The sequence below is a fragment of the Rhodnius prolixus genome, unplaced genomic scaffold, assembly GCF_049639745.1.
Source record: "Rhodnius prolixus isolate KJV_2025 unplaced genomic scaffold, Rpr scaffold_20, whole genome shotgun sequence".
Taxonomy (NCBI): Eukaryota; Metazoa; Arthropoda; class Insecta; order Hemiptera; family Reduviidae; genus Rhodnius; species Rhodnius prolixus.
Genome location: NW_027411595.1, coordinates 2,777,899 through 2,786,741, shown reverse-complemented (window position 1 = coordinate 2,786,741; position 8,843 = coordinate 2,777,899).

Here is an 8,843-nt window from a genome sequence, read left to right as displayed (position 1 = left end):
GAAGTTATTGAAGAAAAACTGTTACTGACATACTGACGCCAGCAGCGCATCTCTACGTCAACTAAAGTAACTAACTGCCAGCATACACCAGCGGCTTATGGATTTCTTTCAGCCATAAATACATATCAATTATAGCAAATAATAGTATTTTTCTTTTACCTGCAACTTTACAAATAACTAATTTAGTAATATCAAAAGCTTTTTTCGTTTGTGCCGCCATACCAAGCGAGATATTAGCGTGTCAAGTAAATATGAGAAAAATTTATTTAACTTTTCATTTTTTAAATTTTTTCAAAATTTCTTTTTACCAATCTCTTTGGCCTCATTTCAACTGGTGATTTGCAAAAATTTCATTGTTTGTGCCGCATTATTTAGCGAGATATTCGCATGTCAAGTAGGTATGGCCACTTATTATTTTAGTGTTTTTTCAAAATTTCTTTTTACCATTCATTTGGCCTTTTTTGTGACGGCTATTCACCAAATTTCATTTTCATTAAGCAAGATATTCGCATGTCAATTTGGTATGGCCACTTTTTATTTTTGAGATTTTTACAAATTTCTTCTACCATTCGTTTGGGCTTCGTTTGTGCCGGCGATACACTAAATTTCATCGTTTTTGCCGCATTATTAGGCGGGATATTTCCGTGTCAACTTAATATGGAAAAATTGATATAACTATTTATTTTTTGAATTTTTTCAAATTTTTTTTTGCCAATCTCTTTGGCCTCATTTGTGCCGGTGATTCACTAAATTTCATCGTTTGTGCAGCATTATTTTGCGAGATATTCTCATGTCAAATTGGTCTGTCCACTTTGTATTTTTGCAGTTTTTTCAATGTTTCTTTTAACCATTCGTTTGTGCCGGCCATTCTCCAAATTTCAGCCATTTAGGTCAAAAATTGAAAAAGTTATTAAGGATTTAAAGTGGCCATACCAACTTGACGGAAGTTGAACATGCGAATTCGCTTGTCTTTATAATTTCTCAAAATTTCATTTTGCCAATCTTTTTGGCCTCGTTTGTGCCGGCGATTCACCAAATTTCATCGTTAGGCTGCATTATTAGGTGAGATATTCGCATGTCAAGTTGGTCTGTCCACTTTTTATTTTTAGAGTTTTTTCAAAGTTTCTTTTAACTATTCGTTTGTGCTGTGTTTGTGCCGGCCATTCCCCTAATTTCAGCCATTTAGCTCAAAAGTTGAAAACGTTATTAAGGATTCAAAGTGGCCATACCAACTTGACGGAAATTGGACATGCGATTTCGCTTGTCATAAAGATTTTTCAAAATTTCATATTGCCAATCTCTTTGGCCTCGTTTGTGCCGGCGATTCACCAAATTTCATCGCTTGTGCCGCAATATTAAAGTAGTTATTAAAGAAAAACTGTTACTGACATACTGACGCCAGCAGCGCATCTCTACGTCAACTAAAGTAACTAACTGCCAGCATACACCAGCGGCTGATGGGTTTCCTTTCAGCCATAAATACATATCAATAATAGCAAATAATAGTATTTTTCTTTTACCTACAACTTTACAAATAACTAATTTAGTAATATCAAAAGCTTTTTTCGTTTGTGCCGCCATACCAAGCGAGATATTAGCGTGTCAAGTAAATATGAGAAAAATTTATTTAACTTTTCATTTTTTAAATTTTTTCAAAATTTCTTTTTGCCGATCTCTTTGGCCTCGTTTCTGCTGGTGAATCGCCCAATTACATTGTTTATGCCGCATTATTAAGCGAGATATTCGCATCTCACTTTGGTATAGCCACTTTTTATTTTTGTGTTTTTCCAAAATTTATTTTTACCTTTCGTTTGCGCTTCGTTTGTGCAGGTGAATCACCAAATTTCATCGTTTGTGCCGCATTATTAGGCGAGATATTTGCATGTCAAGTTGGTCTGTCCACTTTATATTTTTGGAGTTTTTTCAAAATTTCTTTTAACCATTCGTTTGTGCCGCGTTTGTGCCGGCCATTCCCCAAAATTCAGCTATTTAGCTCAAAAATTGAAAAGGTTATTAAGGATTTAAAGTGGCCATACCAACTTGACGGAAGTTAAACATGCGATCTCACTTGTCTTTAAGATTTTTCAAAATTTCTTTTTGCCAATCTCTTTGGCCTTGTTTGTGCTGCCGTATCACCAAATTTCATCGATTGGGCCGCAATATTAAAGAAGTTATTAAAGCAAAACTGTTACTGACATACTGACGCCAGCAGCGCATCTCTACGTCAACTAAAGTAACTAACTGCCAGCATACACCAGCGGCTGATGGGTTTCCTTTCAGCCATAAATACATATCAATAATAGCAAATAATAGTATTTTTCTTTTACCTACAACTTTACAAATAACTAATTTAGTAATATCAAAAGCTTTTTTCGTTTGTGCCGCCATACCAAGCGAGATATTATCGTGTCAAGTAAATATGAGAAAAATTTATTTAACTTTTCATTTTTTAAATTTTTTCAAAATTTCTTTTTGCCGATCTCTTTGGCCTCGTTTCTGCTGGTGAATCGCCCAATTACATTGTTTATGCCGCATTATTAAGCGAGATATTCGCATCTCACGTTGGTATAGCCACTTTTTATTTTTGTGTTTTTCCAAAATTTATTTTTACCTTTCGTTTGCGCTTCGTTTGTGCAGGTGAATCACCAAATTTCATCGTTTGTGCCGCATTATTAGGCGAGATATTTGCATGTCAAGTTGGTCTGTCCACTTTATATTTTTGGAGTTTTTTCAAAATTTCTTTTAACCATTCGTTTGTGCCGCGTTTGTGCCGGCCATTCCCCAAAATTCAGCTATTTAGCTCAAAAATTGAAAAGGTTATTAAGGATTTAAAGTGGCCATACCAACTTGACGGAAGTTAAACATGCGATCTCACTTGTCTTTAAGATTTTTCAAAATTTCTTTTTGCCAATCTCTTTGGCCTTGTTTGTGCTGGCGTATCACCAAATTTCATCGATTGGGCCGCAATATTAAAGAAGTTATTAAAGCAAAACTTTTACTGACATACTGACGCCAGCAACGCATCTCTACGTCAACTAAAATAACCAACTGCCAGCATACACCAGCGGCTGATGGGTTTCCTTTCAACCATAAATACATATCAATTATACCAAATAATAGCATTTTTCATTTTCCTACAACTTTACGAATAACTATTTTAGTAATATCAAAAGCATTTTTCGTTTGTGCCGCCATATCAAGCGAGATATTAGCGTGTCAAGTAAATATGAGAAAAATTGATATAATTTTTCATTTTTTTATTTTTTTCCAAATTTATTTTTGCCAATCTCTTTGACCTCGTTTCTGCTGGTGATTCGCCGAGTTTCATCGTTTGTGCCGCATTATTACGCGAGATATTGGCATTTCAAGTTGGTATGGTCACTTTTTATTTTTGAGTTTTTTCAAAAACTTTTTTTACACTTCGTTTAGGCTTAGTTTGTGCCGGCGATTCACCAAATTTCATTGTTTGGCTGCATTATTAGGTGAGATATTCGCATGTCAAGTTGGTCTGTCCACTTTTTATTTTTGGAGTTTATTCAAAATTTCTTTTAACCATTCGTTTGTGCAGCGTTTGTCCCTGCCATTCCCCAAATTTCAGTCATTTAGCTCGTAAATTGAAAAAGTTATTAAGGATTGAAAGTGGCCATACCAACTTTACGAAAGTTAGACATGCGAATTCGCTTGTTTTAAAGATTTTTCAAAATTTCTTTTTACCAATCTCTTTGGCCTCGTTTCTGCTGGTGATTCGCCGAGTTTCATTGTTTGTGCCGCATTATTACGCGAGATATTGGCATTTCAAGTTGGTATGGCCACTTTTTATTTTTGAGTTTTTCAAAAACTTTTTTTACACTTCGTTTAGGCTAAGTATGTGCCGGCGATTCACCAAATTTCATCGTTTGGTTGCATTATTAGGTGAGATATTCGCATGTCAAGTTGGTCTGTCCACTTTTTATTTTTGGAGTTTTCTCAAAGTTTCTTTTAACCATTCGCATTCGTTTGTGCAGCGTTTGTCCCTGCCATTCCCCAAATTTCAGCCTTTTAGCTCAAAAATTGAAAAAGTTATTAAGGATTGAATGTGGCCATACCAACTTGACGGAAGTTAGACATGCGAATTCGCTTGTCTTAAAGATTTTTCAAAATTTCTTTTTGCCAATCTCTTTGGCCTCGTTCCTGACGGCGATTCACCAAATTTCATCGCTTGTGCCGCAATATTAAAGAAGTTATTAAAGAAAAACTGTTACTGACATACTGACGCCAGCAGCGCATCTCTACGTCAACTAAAGTAACTAACTGCCAGCATACACCAGCGGCTGAAGGGTTTCCTTTCAGCCATAAATACATATCAATAATAGCAAATTTTTCTTTACCTACAACTTTACAAATAACTAATTTAGTAATATCAAAAGCTTTTTTCGTTTGTGCCGCCATACCAAGCGAGATATTAGCGTGTCAAGTAAATATGAGAAAAATTGATATAACTTTTCATATTTTAAATTTTTTAAAAATTTCTTTTTACCAATCTCTTTGGCCTCATTTCAGCTGGTGATTTGCAAAAATTTCATTGTTTGTGCCGCATTATTAAGCGAGATATTCGCATGTCAAGTAGGTATGGCCACTTTTTATTTTTGTGTTTTTTCAAAATTTCTTTTTACCATTCGGTTGGCCTTTTTTGTGACGGCTATTCACCAAATTTCATCGTTTGGCTGCATTATTAGGTGAGATATTCGCATGTCAAGTTGGTATGGCCACTTTCAATCCTTAATAACTTTTTCAATTTACGAGCTAAATGACTGAAATTTGGGGAATGGCAGGGACAAACGCTGCACAAACGAATGGTTAAAAGAAATTTTGAATAAACTCCAAAAATAAAAAGTGGACAGACCAACTTGACATGCGAATATCTCACCTAATAATGCAGCCAAACAATGAAATTTGGTGAATCGCCGGCACAAACTAAGCCTAAACGAAGTGTAAAAAAAGTTTTTGAAAAAACTCAAAAATAAAAAGTGACCATACCAACTTGAAATGCCAATATCTCGCGTAAAAATGCGGCACAAACGATGAAACTCGGCGAATCACCAGCAGAAACGAGGTCAAAGAGATTGGCAAAAATAAATTTGGAAAAAAATAAAAAAATGAAAAATTATATCAATTTTTCTCATATTTACTTGACACGCTAATATCTCGCTTGATATGGCGGCACAAACGAAAAATGCTTTTGATATTACTAAAATAGTTATTTGTAAAGTTGTAGGAAAATGAAAAATGCTATTATTTGGTATAATTGATATGTATTTATGGTTGAAAGGAAACCCATCAGCCGCTGGTGTATGCTGGCAGTTAGTTATATTAGTTGACGTAGAGATGCGTTGCTGGCGTCAGTATGTCAGTAAAAGTTTTGCTTTAATAACTTCTTTAATATTGCGGCCCAATCGATGAAATTTGGTGATACGCCAGCACAAACAAGGCCAAAGAGATTGGCAAAAAGAAATTTTGAAAAATCTTAAAGACAAGTGAGATCGCATGTTTAACTTCCGTCACGTTGGTATGGCCACTTTAAATCCTTAATAACTTTTTCAATTTTTGAGCTAAATAGCTGAATTTTGGGGAATGGCCGGCACAAACGCGGCACAAACGAATGGTGAAAAGAAATTTTGAAAAAACTCCAAAAATAAAAAGTGGACAGACCAACTTGACATGCAAATATCTCGCCTAATAATGCGGCACAAACGATGAAATTTGGTGATTCACCTGCACAAACGAAGCGCAAACGAAAGGTAAAAAAAGTTTTTGAAAAAACTCAAAAATAAAAAGTGGCCTTACCAACTTGAAATGCCAATATCTCGCGTAATAATGCGGCACAAACGATGAAACTCGGCGAATTACCAGCAGAAACGAGGTCAAAGAGGTTGGCAAAAATAAATTTGGAAAAAAATAAAAAAATGAAAAATTATATCAATTTTTCTCATATTTACTTGACACGCTAATATCTCGCTTGATAGGGCGGCACAAACGAAAAAAGCTTTTGATATTACTAAATTAGTTATTTGTAAAGTTGTAGGTAAAGAAAAATACTATTATTTGCTATTATTGATATGTATTTATGGCTGAAAGGAAACCCTTCAGCCGCTGGTGTATGCTGGCAGTTAGTTACTTTAGTTGACGTAGAGATGCGCTGCTGGCGTCAGTATGTCAGTAACAGTTTTTCTTTAATAACTTCCTTAATATTGCGGCACAAGCGATGAAATTTGGTGAATCGCCGTCAGGAACGAGGCCAAAGAGATTGGCAAAAAGAAATTTTGAAAAATCTTTAAGACAAGCGAATTCGCATGTCTAACTTCCGTCAAGTTGGTATGGCCACATTCAATCCTTAATAACTTTTTCAATTTTTGAGCTAAAAGGCTGAAATTTGGGGAATGGCAGGGACAAACGCTGCACAAACGAATGGTTAAAAGAAACTTTGAGAAAACTCCAAAAATAAAAAGTGGACAGACCAACTTGACATGCGAATATCTCACCTAATAATGCAACCAAACGATGAAATTTGGTGAATCGCCGGCACATACTTAGCCTAAACGAAGTGTAAAAAAAGTTTTTGAAAAACTCAAAAATAAAAAGTGGCCATACCAACTTTAAATGCCAATATCTCGCGTAATAATGCGGCACAAACAATGAAACTCGGCGAATCACCAGCAGAAACGAGGCCAAAGAGATTGGTAAAAAGAAATTTTGAAAAAATTTAAAAAATGAAAAGTTATATCAATTTTTCTCATATTTACTTGACACGCTAATATCTCGCTTGGTATGGGGGCACAAACGAAAAAAGCTTTTGATATTACTAAATTAGTTATTCGTAAAGTTGTAGGTAAAAGAAAAATACTATTATTTGCTATAATTGATATGTATTTATGGCTGAAAGAAATCCATAAGCCGCTGGTGTATGCTGGCAGTTAGTTACTTTAGTTGACGTAGAGATGCGCTGCTGGCGTCAGTATGTCAGTAACAGTTTTTCTTCAATAACTTCATTAATATTGCGGCACAAGCGATGAAATTTGGTGAATCGCCGTCAGAAACGAGGCCAAAGAGATTGGCAAAAAGAAATTTTGAAAAATCTTTAAAACAAGCGAATTCGCATGTCTAACTTTCGTCAAGTTGGTATGGCCACTTTCAATCCTTAATAACTTTTTCAATTTACGAGCTAAATGACTGAAATTTGGGGAATGGCAGGGACAAACGCTGCACAAACGAATGGTTAAAAGAAATTTTGAATAAACTCCAAAAATAAAAACTCCATTCGTTTGTGCTGCCATACCAAGCGAGATATTGGCGTGTCAAGTAAATATGAGAAAAATTTATATAACTTTTCATTTTTTTTTTTCAAAATTTCTTTTTGTCGATCTCTTTGGCCTCGTTTCTGCTGGTGAATCGCCCAATTACATTGTTTATGCCGCATTATTAAGCGAGATATTCGCATCTCACGTTGGTATAGCCACTTTTTATTTTTGAGTTTTTCCAAAATTTATTTTTACCTTTCGTTTGCGCTTCGTTTGTGCAGGTGAATCACCAAATTTCATCGTTTGTGCCGCATTATTAGGCGAGATATTTGCATGTCAAGTTGGTCTGTCCACTTTTTATTTTTGGAGTTTTTTCAAAATTTCTTTTAACCATTCGTTTGTGCCGCGTTTGTGCCGGCCATTCCCCAAAATTCAGCTATTTAGCTCAAAAATTGAAAAGGTTATTAAGGATTTAAAGTGGCCATACCAACTTGACGGAAGTTAAACATGCGATCTCACTTGTCTTTAAGATTTTTCAAAATTTCTTTTTGCCAATCTCTTTGGCCTTGTTTGTGCTGGCGTATCACCAAATTTCATCGATTGGGCCGCAATATTAAAGAAGTTATTAAAGCAAAACTTTTACTGACATACTGACGCCAGCAACGCATCTCTACGTCAACTAAAATAACCAACTGCCAGCATACACCAGCGGCTTATGGGTTTCCTTTCAACCATAAATACATATCAATTATACCAAATAATAGCATTTTTCATTTTCCTACAACTTTACAAATAACTATTTTAGTAATATCAAAAGCATTTTTCGTTTGTGCCGCCATATCAAGCGAGATATTAGCGTGTCGCGTAAATATGAGAAAAAATGATATAATTTTTCATTTTTTTATTTTTTTCCAAATTTATTTTTGCCAATCTCTTTGACCTCGTTTCTGCTGGTGATTCGCCGAGTTTCATCGTTTGTGCCGCATTATTACGCGAGATATTGGCATTTCAAGTTGGTATGGTCACTTTTTATTTTTGAGTTTTTTCAAAAACTTTTTTTACACTTCGTTTAGGCTTAGTTTGTGCCGGCGATTCACCAAATTTCATTGTTTGGCTGCATTATTAGGTGAGATATTCGCATGTCAAGTTGGTCTGTCCACTTTTTATTTTTGGAGTTTTCTCAAAGTTTCTTTTAACCATTCGTTTGTGCAGCGTTTGTCCCTGCCATTCCCCAAATTTCAGCCTTTTAGTTCAAAAATTGAAAAAGTTATTAAGGATTGAATGTGGCCATACCAACTTGACGGAAGTTAGACATGCGAATTCGCTTGTCTTATAGATTTTTCAAAATTTCTTTTTGCCAATCTCTTTGGCCTCGTTCCTGACGGCGATTCACCAAATTTCATCGCTTGTGCCGCAATATTAAAGTAGTTATTAAAGAAAAACTGTTACTGACATACTGACGCCAGCAGCGCATCTGTACGTCAACTAAAGTAACTAACTGCCAGCATACACCAGCGGCTGAAGGGTTTCCTTTCAGCCATAAATACATATCAATAATAGCAAATAATA